The sequence below is a fragment of the Marmota monax genome, unplaced genomic scaffold (genome assembly GCF_021218885.2).
Source record: "Marmota monax isolate L192 unplaced genomic scaffold, Marmota_monax_Labrador192_F-V1.1 WCK01_AAM20220418_F8-fsc00012, whole genome shotgun sequence".
In the NCBI taxonomy this organism is placed as follows: Eukaryota; Metazoa; Chordata; class Mammalia; order Rodentia; family Sciuridae; genus Marmota; species Marmota monax.
Genome location: NW_026695227.1, coordinates 10699561 through 10712697, shown reverse-complemented (window position 1 = coordinate 10712697; position 13137 = coordinate 10699561).

The window sequence follows — 13137 nt, the reverse complement described above, 5'->3', positions numbered from 1 at the left end:
ATAATTTATCATTTTTTATAAATGAGTAGTAATTTATTGTGTATAATGTAGAAAGAATATACCAAAACTTTTTATTCATTCTGTTCTCTATTGTTATTTCTGGTTTGAAGATATTAAGAATAAAACTGCTATGAATCATTTTGAACAAGCATATCTATGCACATATGTCTTATTTCTTTTGATTTAATGCCCAGAAGTAAAATCCTGGGTCATAGGGTAAGTATGTTTATCTTCTACCATTTTTCATGCCCATTAACAATGCATAAGAATTCTGATTGCTCCATATTCTAGATGACATTTAGTGTTGTCAATATTTTCCATTTTAAGCATTGTAGGGGTGAATATTGGTATCTCCATTTCCTTGATGATTAAAGATGCTAAGAACTTTTTTAAATGCTTATAGGCTATTTATATATTTTCCTTTATGAAGTATCTGTCCAAGTCTTTGCCCTTTTGAAAATAGGATAGTTTTATCTTTTGATTAGTGAGTTATAGGAGTTCTTTTATGTGTTATAGATACATGCCTTTGCCAGACACAAGTCATGAGTGTTTAGTGGCTCACCTAATCTTATTTTTTAGAGGAGACTTTTGGAGAGCAGATTTCATTTTGATTAAGTGTAATTTTTAGGTTTTTCTTTATGATAATTGTTTTATATATCTTGCCTGAGAAATCTTTGCTCATTATCAGGTTGCAAAAATATCCTTCTATGTTTTCTTCCAGGAGCTTTATAGTTGTATCTTTTTAATTGTATCTTTAACATCTTTAATTTAAGATGCCTCTGCATCTTGAGTTTACTTCAGTGTACATGAGATAAAGATCAAAGTTATCTTTTTTTCTACATATTGTTAAGTTTTTCATTGGTTGAATGATTTTTCTCTTCAATTTCTTTCATGGACATTTATGCCAAAAAATTAATTGGTTTTCTTTCTGGATTCTTTAGTCTATTTTAAGAATTTATTTTAATATCCTTGTACCAGTATCACACTATCTTAATTGAAGGTATCTTTATGATAATTCTTAAATCAGGTAATATAATTATTCCAAATTTATTAGTTTTTTTTCCCTTCAAATCTGTTTTGATTTTTCAGGGTCATTAATAATTCCATATATTTTACAACATTCTGGAAATGCTTACTGTTATCACATTGACTCTATAGGTCAATTAAGGAAGAGTGATTTGCCACTATTAAGTGATTCAATTAATGAGGATGATGTAGCATTCCATTTATTTACTTTAATTTACAACAGAAATTTTAGTAGATTTTTTTGCAGAGGTCTTGCACATTTTCTAATTTATTTCTAACTATTAAGGTTTACAACAATATGGTAAATGGAAAAAGTTAAATTTATGTTCTTATTGCTTGCTGTTAACATTTAAGAAATATAGTTGATATTTTAGAACACATAGCAAGTGTTAGCAAATATTTAAACAATAATATTATTTAGTTTATTTTATCAGATCATAATTGAAATCAATATCCAGAAAAATTTTTATTAAATTATTTATTTATTTTAATTTGTTATACATAATGTCAGAATTACACATATAGAGCACAATTTTTCAAGTCACTGATTGTACATCATTCGTGTCTTTATATATGTACTTAGGGTAATGATATCTAACTCATTCCACCATCATTCCTACCCACCTTCCCCACTCCTTTTCCCTCCCTCCCCTTTACCCTATCTAAAGTTCCTCCATTTCCCCCATGCTCTGCCCCCACCACCCACCCACCCCCGCCCATCATAATTATGAGTCAACATCCTCACATCAAAGAAAACATTCAGCCTTTAGTTTTGGGGGATTGGCTTGCTTCACTTAGCATTATATTCTCCAACTTCATCCATTTACCTGCAAATGCTATGATTTTATTCTCTTTTAATGCTGAGTAATATTTCATTGTGTATATATACCAAAGTTTCCCTATCCATTCATCTATTGAAGGGCTTCTAGGTTGAATAGCTAGAAAATTTATAGTAACCACATAAATATATGGATATTGAACAATATCCTTTAAAATGAGGAATGGATCATATAAAATGAGAACAGAAATTTTAAAATTCCTACAATCAAATTAAAACAGTGACATAACCTCAAAATCTCTTGAACAATATAAAGCAGTATTAAGAGAAAAGTTTATAGCATTAAGTGCCCCCCCCCAAAAAAAAAGAAAAATAAAATATCCTAAGTGAATAACCTAAGGCTACACTTCAAGGCTCTTGAAGAGCAGGAAAAAACTAATTCCAAAACCAGTAGAAAATAGAAGATAATTAAGATCAGAGCCAAATTTAATGTAATTGTGAATAAAACAATAGCAATAAGAACAAAAAGAAACCAAACAATTTTTAAATGCAAAAAAGAGTTGGTTCAGAGGGAACTGTGACCACGCACAGAGCAGGCCCAGCGGCCTGCTGAGGGGCAGAGCCGCCCCCCCACCCCCCGCGCCTGCCAGGTAGGGGAACTGTGACCACGGACAGAAAAGGCCCAGCGGCCTGCGGCGGGACAGAGCTTCCAATCACTCCTGCAAGGTAGGCGGGCCTGCGACCCACCGGCAGAGGAGGAGCAGCGACCTGCTGAGAGGCAGAGCCGCCCCCTCCCCCTGCACCGGCAAGGTAGAGGGAACTGTGACCACGCACAGAGCAGGCCCAGCGGCCTGCTGAGGGGCAGAGCCGCCCCCCACCCCTCGCGCCTGCCAGGTAGGGGAACTGTGACCACGGACAGAGCAGGCCCAGCGGCCTGCTGAGGGGCAGAGCCGCCCCCCACCCCTCGCGCCTGCCAGGTAGGGGAACTGTGACCATGGACAGAGCAGGCCCAGCGGCCTGCTGAGGGGCAGAGCCACCCCCCACCCCACACCCCTGCCAGGTGACCACCGACAGAAAAGGCCCAGTGGCCCGCGGTGGGACAGAGCTTCCAATCACTCCTGCAAGGTAGGCGGGCCTGCGAACCACCTGCAGAAGAGGAGCAGCGGCCTGCTGAGAGGCAGAGCCACCCCCTCCCCCTGCACCGGCAAGGTAGAGGGAACTGTGACCAAGCACAGAGCAGGCCCAGCGGCCTGCTGAGGGGCAGAGCCGCCCCCCACACCTCGCGCCTGCCAGGTAGGGGAACTGTGACCACGGACAGAAAAGGCCCAGTGGCCCGCGGCGGGACAGAGCTTCCAATCACTCCTGCAAGGTAGGCGGGCCTGCGACCCACCTGCAGAAGAGGAGCAGCGACCTGCTGAGAGGCAGAGCCGCCCCCTCCCCCTGCACCTGCAAGGTAGAAGGAACTGTGACCAAGCACAGAGCAGGCCCAGCGGCCTGCTGAGGGGCAGAGCCACCCACCACCCCCCGCCCCTGCCAGGTAGGGGAACTGTGACCACGGACAGAGCAGGCCCAGCGGCCTGCTGAGGGGCAGAGCTGCCCCCCACCCCTCGCGCCTGCCAGGTAGGGGAACTGTGACCATGGACAGAGCAGGCCCAGCGGCCTGCTGAGGGGCAGAGCCACCCCCCACCCCACACCCCTGCCAGGTGACCACCGACAGAAAAGGCCCAGTGGCCCGCGGTGGGACAGAGCTTCCAATCACTCCTGCAAGGTAGGCGGGCCTGCGAACCACCTGCAGAAGAGGAGCAGCGGCCTGCTGAGAGGCAGAGCCGCCCCCTCCCCCTGCACCGGCAAGGTAGAGGGAACTGTGACCAAGCACAGAGCAGGCCCAGCGGCCTGCTGAGGGGCAGAGCCGCCCCCCACACCTCGCGCCTGCCAGGTAGGGGAACTGTGACCACGGACAGAAAAGGCCCAGTGGCCCGCGGCGGGACAGAGCTTCCAATCACTCCTGCAAGGTAGGCGGGCCTGCGACCCACCTGCAGAAGAGGAGCAGCGGCCTGCTGAGAGGCAGAGCCGCCCCCTCCCCCTGCACCAGCAAGGTAGAGGGAACTGTGACCACGCACAGAGCAGGCCCAGCGGCCTGCTGAGGGGCAGAGCCACCCCCCACCCCCCGCGCCTGCCAGGTAGGTGGAACTGTGACCACCGACAGAAAAGGCCGAGTGGCCCGCGGCAGGACAGAGCTTCCAATCACTCCTGCAAGGTAGGCAGGCCTGCGACCCACTGGCAGAAGAGGAGCAGCAGCCTGCTGAGAGGCAGAACCGCCCCCTCCCCCTGCACTGGCACGGTAGAGGGAACTGTGACCACGCACAGAGCAGGCCCAGGGGCCTTCTGGGGGGCAGAGCCGCCCCCCACCCCCCGCGCCTGCCAGGTAGGCGGACCTGCGACCCACTGGCAGTACAGCCCCAGAGGCCTGCAGAGGGGCAGTGCCGCTGCCTGCACCTGCAAAGTAGACAGAACTGTGACCACCCACAGAACAAGCCTAGCGGCCCGCAGAGGGACAGAGCCGCCGCCCGCGCCTGCGAGGGAGACTTTGCAACTATACAAGACCAATATAAATATATAGGGGGAAAATTCAATAGCACAACAGTTTCACTAAGTAGAAAGGAACGCGAACAGTATGAAGAGACAAGGAAAGAAAGGACCACAAGCAATGCAGGTCAACTCAACGTTAGAAGAGGTAATAGCTGCAGCAGATGGAATGTCAGATAAAGAATTCAGGATATACATGCTTCAGATGATCTGGAGTCTCAAGGAAGACATCAGACAGCAAAATCAGACAATGAAAGATCACTTCAACAATGAATTACATAAACAAATCCAAGAAGCAAAAGATCAACTACACAGGGAAATAGAGGTTATAAAAAACAAACAAACAGAAATCCTAGAAATGCAGGAAGCAATAAGCCAACTTAAAAACTCAATTGAGAATACTATCAGCAGAGTAGAACACTTAGAAGACAGAACATCAGACAATGAAGATAAAGTATTTCAACTTGAAAAGAACATAGACAGCTCAGCAAGACTGTTAAGAAACCATGAGCAGAACATCCAAGAAATATGGGATAACATCAAGAGACCAAATTTAAGAGTCATTGGGATACAGGAAGGGACAGAGTTTCAAACCAAAGGATTGAGCAATCTATTCAATGAAATAATACGAGAAAACTTCCCAGACTTGAAGAATGAGACAGAACCCCAAATCCTAGAAGCCTACAGGACGCCGAATGTGCAAAATCATAAGAGACCCACACCTAGACACATTATAATGAAGATGCCCAACATACAGAATAAGGAGAGAATTTTAAAAGCTACAAGAGAAAGGAAGCAGATCACATTTAGGGGTAAGCCAATCAGGATAACAGCTGATCTTTCAACACAGACTCTGAAAGCTAGAAGATCCTGGAATAACATATTTCAAACACTGAAAGAAAATGGGTTCCAACCAAGAATTGTGTTTCCAGCGAAATTAAGATTCAGGATGGAAGATGAAATTAAAACCTTCCACGATAAACAAAAGTTAAAAGAATTTGCAGCTAGAAAACCATCTCTTCAAAACATCCTTGGCAAAACATTACAGGAAGAGGAAATGGAAAATAACAATGAAAACCAACAGTGGGAGGTAGGACACTAAAGGGGGGAAAATAATCAAAGAGGAAAACAAACCATGTTTAGTAACATAAATAAACAAATATGGCTGGAAGAACAACCCATATCTCAATAATAACCCTAAATGTTAATGGCTTAAACTCACCAATCAAGAGACACAGGCTAGTAGAATGGGTCACAAAACAAGACCCAACAATATGCTGCCTACAGGAGACGCATTTGATAGGAAAAGACATACATAGGCTGAAGGTGAAAGGTTGGGAAAAATCATATCACTCATATGGACTTCGGAAACAAGCAGGAGTATCCATACTCATATCAAATAAAATAGATTTCAAGCCAAAGTTAATCAAAAGGGATAAAGAGGGATACTACATACTGCTCAAGGGAACCATACACCAACAAGACATAACAATCATAAATATTTATGCCCCAAACAATGGTGCAGCTATGTTCATCAAACAAACTCTTCTCAAGTTCAAGAGTCTAATAGACCACCATACCATAATCATGGGAGACTTCAACACACCTCTATCACCACTGGACAGATCTTCCAAACAAAAGTTGAATAAGGAAACTATAGAACTCAATAACACAATTAATAACCTAGACTTAATTGACATATATAGAGTATACCACCCAACATCAAGCAGTTACACTTTTTTCTCAGCAGCACATGGATCCTTCTCAAAAATAGATCATATATTATGTCACAGGGCAACTCTTAGACAATATAAAGGAGTAGAGATAATACCATGCATCCTATCTGATCATAATGGAATGGAACTGAAAATCAACGATAAAAGAAGGAAGGGAAAAGAATACATCACTTGGAGAATGAACAATAGGTTACTGAATGATCAATGGGTTATAGAAGACATCAAGGAAGAAATTAAAAAATTCTTAGAGATTAATGAAAACACAGACACAACATATCGGAATCTATGGGACACATTGAAAGCAGTTCTAAGAGGAAAATTCATTGCTTGGAGTTCATTCCTTAAAAAAAGAAAAAACCAACAAATAAATGATCTCATACTTCATCTCAAAATCCTAGAAAAAGAAGAGCAAAACAACAGCAAAAGAAGTAGAAGGCAAGAAATAATTAAAATCAGACCTGAAATTAATGAAATCGAAACAAAAGAAACAATTGAAAAAATTGACAAAACTAAAAGTTGGTTCTTTGAAAAAATAAACAAAATTGACAGACCCTTAGCCATGCTAGCGAAGAGAAGAAGAGAGAGAACTCAAATTACTAACATACGGGATGAAAGAGGCAATATCACAACAGACACTTCAGAAATACAGAAGATAATCAAAAATTATTTTGAATCCTTATACTCCAATAAATTAGAAGATAGTGAAGGCATCGATAAATTTCTTAAGTCATATGATCTGCCCAGATTGAGTCAGGAGGATATAGACAACCTAAACAGACCAATATCAATTGAGGAAATAGAATAAACCATCAAAAGACTACCAACTAAGAAAAGCCCAGGACCAGATGGGTATACAGCAGAGTTTTACAAAACCTTTAAAGAGGAACTAATACCAATACTTTTCAAGCTACTTCGGGAAATAGAAAAAGAGGGAGAACTTCCAAATTCATTCTACGAGGCCAACATCACCCTGATACCTAAACCAGACAAAGACACTTCAAAGAAAGAAAACTACAGACCAATATCTCTAATGAACCTAGATGCAAAAATCCTCAATAAAATTCTGGCCACTCGGATACAAAAACATATCAAAAAAATTGTGCACCATGATCAAGTAGGATTCATCCCTGGGATGCAAGGCTGGTTCAATATACGGAAATCAATAAATGTTATTCACCACATCAATAGACTTAAAAATAAGAATCATATGATCATCTCGATAGATGCGGAAAAAGCATTTGACAAAGTACAGCATCCCTTTATGTTCAAAACTCTAGAAAAACTAGGGATAACAGGAACATACCTCAATATTGTAAAAGCAATCTATGCTAAGCCTCAGGCTAGCATCATTCTGAATGGAGAAAAATTGAAGGCATTCCCTCTAAAATCTGGAACAAGACAGGGATGCCCTCTCTCTCCACTTCTGTTCAACATAGTTCTCGAAACACTGGCCAGAGCAATTAGACAGACGAAAGAAATTAAAGGCATCAAAATAGGAAAAGAAGAACTTAAATTATCACTATTTGCAGATGACATGATTCTATACCTAGCAGACCCAAAAGGGTCTACAAAGCAACTATTAGAGCTAATAAATGAATTCAGCAAAGTGGCAGGATATAAAATCAACACGCATAAATCAAAGGCATTCCTGTATATCAGCGACAAATCCTCTGAAATGGAAATGAGGACAACCACTCCATTCACAATATCTTCAAAAAAAATAAAATACTTGGGAATCAACCTAACAAAAGAGGTGAAAGACTTATACAATGAAAACTACAGAACCCTAAAGAGAGAAATAGAAGAAGATCTTAGAAGATGGAAAAATATACCCTGTTCATGGATAGGCAGAACTAACATCATCAAAATGGCGATATTACCAAAAGTTCTCTACAGGTTTAATGCAATGCCAATCAAAATCCCAACGGCATTTCTTGTAGAAATAGAGAAAGCAATCATGAAATTCATATGGAAAAACAAAAGACCCAGAATAGCAAAAACAATGCTAAGCAGGAAGTGTGAATCAGGCGGTATAGCGATACCAGACTTCAAACTATACTACAGAGCAATAGTAACAAAAACAGCATGGTACTGGTACCAAAACAGGCGGGTGGACCAATGGTACAGAATAGAGGACACAGAAACCAATCCACAAAACTACAACTACCTTATATTTGATAAAGGGGCTAAAAGCATGCAATGGAGGAAGGATAGCATCTTCAACAAATGGTGCTGGGAAAACTGGAAATCCATATGCAACAAAATGAAACTGAATCCCTTTCTCTCGCCATGCACAAAAGTTAATTCAAAATGGATCAAGGAGCTTGATATCAAATCAGAGACGCGCCGTCTGATAGAAGAAAAAGTTGGCTACGATCTACATACTGTGGGGTCGGGCTCCAAATTCCTCAATAGGACACCCATAGCACAAAAGTTAATAACTAGAATCAACAAATGGGACTTACTCAAACTAAAAAGTTTTTTCTCAGCAAAAGATACAATAAGAGAGGTAAATAGAGAGCCTACATCCTGGGAACAAATCTTTACTCCTCACACTTCAGATAGAGCCCTAATATCCAGAGTATACAAAGAACTCAAAAAATTAGACAATAAGAGAACAAACAACCCAATCAACAAATGGGCCAAGGACCTGAACAGACACTTCTCAGAGGAGGACATACAATCAATCAACAAGTACATGAAAAAATGCTCACCATCTCTAGCAGTCAGAGAAATGCAAATCAAAACCACCCTAAGATACCATCTCACTCCAGTTAGATTGGCAGCCATTATGAAGTCAAACAACAACAAGTGCTGGCGAGGATGTGGGGAAAAGGGTACACTTGTACATTGCTGGTGGGACTGCAAATTGGTGCAGCCAATTTGGAAAGCAGTATGGAGATTTCTTGGAAAGCTGGGAATGGAGCCACCATTTGACCCAGCTATTCCCCTTCTCGGTCTATTCCCTAAAGACCTAAAAAGAGCATGCTACAGGGACACTGCTACATCTATGTTCATAGCAGCACAATTCACAATAGCTAGACTGTGGAACCAACCTAGATGCCCTTCAATGGATGAATGGATAAAAAAAAATGTGGCATTTATACACAATGGAGTATTACTCTGCATTAAAAAATGACAAAATCATAGAATTTACAGGGAAATGGATGGCATTAGAGCAGATTATGCTAAGTGAAGCTAGCCAATCCCTAAAAAACAAATGCCAAATGTCTTCTTTGATATAAGGAGAGTAACTAAGAACAGAGTGGGGTGGAAGAGCATGAGAAGAAGATTAACATTAAACAGGGATGAGAGGTGGGAGGGAAAGGGAGAGAGAAGGGAAAATGCATGGAAATGGAAGGAGACCCTCAGAGTTATACAAAAGTACATACAAGAGGAAGTGAGGGGAAGGGGAAAAATAATATAAGGGGGACAAACGAATGTCAGTAGAGGGAGCAGAGAGAGAAGAGGGGAGGGGAGGGGAGGGGAGGGGAGGGGGGATAGTAGAGGATAGGAAAGGCAGCAGAATACAACAGACACTAGTATGGCAATATGTAAATCAATGGATGTGTAACTGATGTGATTCTGCAATCTGTATATGGGGTAAAAATGGGAGCTCATAACCCACTTGAATCAAATTGTGAAATATGATATATCAAGAACTATGTAATGTTTTGAACAGCCAACAATAAAAAATTTAAAAAAAAAAAAAAGAGTTGGTTCTTTGAAAAGATAAACAAGATTGATAAACCTCTAGCTAAATTAACCAAAATAAGAGAGAGAAGACTCAAATCAACAAAACTAGAGATAAAAAAAGAGACAATACCACAGACATTTCTGCCATAGACATTTCTGAAATCTAGAGGATACCTAGTAATTATTTTTAAAATCTTAAATTCCAATAAATTGGAAAATGTGGAAGATATTGAAATATTTCTAGACACATATTACCTAACCAAATTGAACCAAGAGGATAAAGAAAACCTAAATAGACTAATACTAAGCAGTGATATTGAAGCAGTTATAAAACTCTTATCAACAAAGAAAAGCCCAGGACAAGATGGGGTCTTAGCTGAGCTCTACCAGACCTTTGAAGAACTAATCTCCCTCAAAACATTCCATAAAATAGAAAAGGAGAGAACACACCCAAACTAATTCCAGGTTTGCTGATGACATGATCTTATACCTAGAGGACTCAAAAAAAAAAAAAAAACTCCACAGGACTTCTAGAGTTGATAAACAAATCCAGCGTGTACATATAAAATCAACAAATCAAAATAAATAACTTCCTTATACTATAAAAATGAATTTGCTGAGAAAGAGATCAAGAAAACATAATGACCCTAAGTACATGCATGAAGACATGAATGGTGTGAAAATACTTTGTGTACAATCAGTGACTTGAAAAATTGTGCTCTATATGTGTAATATGAAATGAATTGCATTCTGACATCATGTATAACAAATTAGAGTAAATAAATAATTTTTTAAAAAGAAAACTATTCCATTCATGATAACTTGTTTTAATCAGCTTTTTCACTATTGTGATCAAAAGACCCAACAAGAACAATAGACCAATAGAGTAGAGGTATGGTATCAAGGCGAAGGTGAAAGAGAGGGAAAAGGAAAGTACTAGGGATTAAAATGGAGCAAATCATGTTACATGCATTTATGAATATATCAAAATAAATCCACTATTATGTATAGCTATAATACACTAATAAAAACATTTTAAAATCTAACTTTATAACAACTATTTAAAAAGAAAATATAACTGAATTTTAAATACTGGCCTTGTGCTTTGTAGCCTTGGGAAATTTATTTAATACTTCTGGCATTTGCTTTGAAATTTTTGAGGATTATCCATGTAGACAATATGTCTTTGGCAAAGAGGGACACTTTTATTTCTTTCTTTCCAATATTTATGATATTATTTCCTTCCCTTGCATTGTAGAACTAGCTGTGACTTTGAACATGCTGCTGAGTAGAAATGACAAGAACAGAAAACTGTGCATTTTACTCATCTTAGGTAAAAAGCATCCAGTCTTTCAACAACTAAATATATTATGGAATTTAATAGAAAATCTTTAAGAAAATTCTATTAGAGTTTGCTGGATGTTTTATTATGAATAGTTATTTAAATTCACCAAATACCATTGTCAACAAAGATTGAAGTGATTATATAATTTTGTCATTTATTAGCGTGGTGGACCACAGTCATTGCTTTCTCAATGTTAAACCTTATATTGATGGAATAAGCCCCCTTTGGTCTTACTGTATTGTCCTCTCGATATATTGTTTGATTCCATTTGCTATATTTTGAGAAGGATTTTTGCATTTATATTCATGAATAATAATGTTCTATGGCTTTGCTTTCTGATACATTCTTCAGTTTTTGTTGTGAAAATTAGACTGACTTCATTGAATAAAAACTTAAGTAACACTGTGTTAGCTTTCCAAGTGAGTGACCAAACAATTGAGATAAATCAACTTAAAGGAGGAGAGATTTATTTTGGCTCACAGTTTCAGAGGTTTTAGTCTCTAGTCATATGGGTCCTTCTGAGCCTGTGTGAAGAAGAATATCATGGCAGGAAGCAAGTGGTAGAACAATTCTGCTCACCTCATAAAAACCAGATAGGAGAGACAGACAGACAGACAGACAAGAGAGGGATAGGGACAAACTATGCCCTTTGAAGACTTACCCACAGTGACCTACTTTCTCTAACTAGGCCTCACCTCCTGAAGTTTATACCACATTCCAATAGCCAGTTAAGCTATGAATCCATCAATGGATTACACCACAGATGAGGTCAAAGCCCTCATGATTCATCATTTCCCTAAGGTCTGACCTCTGAATATTACTATATTGGGGACGTAGCCTTCAACACATGAGGTTTTGGGACACATTTGAGATCCAAACCATAACATGATAGTATTAATTCTTCTTTTAACTTTTGGTAAAGATTTGTTAATGAAATTATCTGAACCTGAACTTCTCTTCTGTGTAGGAAATTTTAGACAATATATTGAGATTCTCCAATGGATATGTAAAGATTTTTCTGTTTCATCTTGTGTTGTTTTTGGTTTTTAAGGAATTTTTCTTTCATGTACATTGTAAAAATGAATTGCATAAAGTTGTTCATAAGGTTCCTATATTTTTAGAATCTGGAGTAAAAACTCCTCCTTCATTGCCAATATTGATCGTTGGTGTGCGTCCCCCCGCCTTCTTCTAATGTCTTGCTGATGTTTATCATTTATATCAATCTTTTTTAAAAATGTGGTTCTTCGATTGATTTCTGCTTATCTTATTATTGCCTTATTTTATCACTTTCATTTTTATTTACTATGGTAGAAACCTTTGTCATTCCTTTTAAAATTCTTTCAATTTCTTATAAAAGTACATAAACCTATAATTGTCCCTATACGTACCTCTTTAGCTCTAAAACACAAATATTTTCATTTTTTGAAATTTGTTCTAATTAGTTATACATGACAGCAGAATGCATTTTGACATATCACACATAAATGGAGTATAACTTCTCATTCATCTAGTTGTATATGATGTAGAGTTACACAGCTCATGTAATCATATATGCACATAGGGTAATAATGTCTGATTAATTCTACTATCATTCCTACCCTCATTCCCCCTCCCCTCCCTTCACTCCCCTCTGTTTAGCCAAAAATACCACTATCCGCCCCCCACTTCTGGCCCCGCATTGTGAATTAGAATCCACATATCAGAGAAAATTTTCTGCCTTTGGAAACCACGAATTTTTATGTGTTATGTTTTTGTTATTTAGTTCAATATTTTTTGATCTCCCAAAAAATTCTTCTTTGACCTGTGGTCTATTTAGAAGTGTGTTGTTTAATTTCCAAATACCTAGGACATTTTTGATACCCAATTATTATTGATTTATAATTTAATTTTATCATTGCTCAAAAATTTCAGTGTATTGAAAAGTATTAAAATTATTTTATGACCAAGTATGTAGTCTACCTTCTTAAATA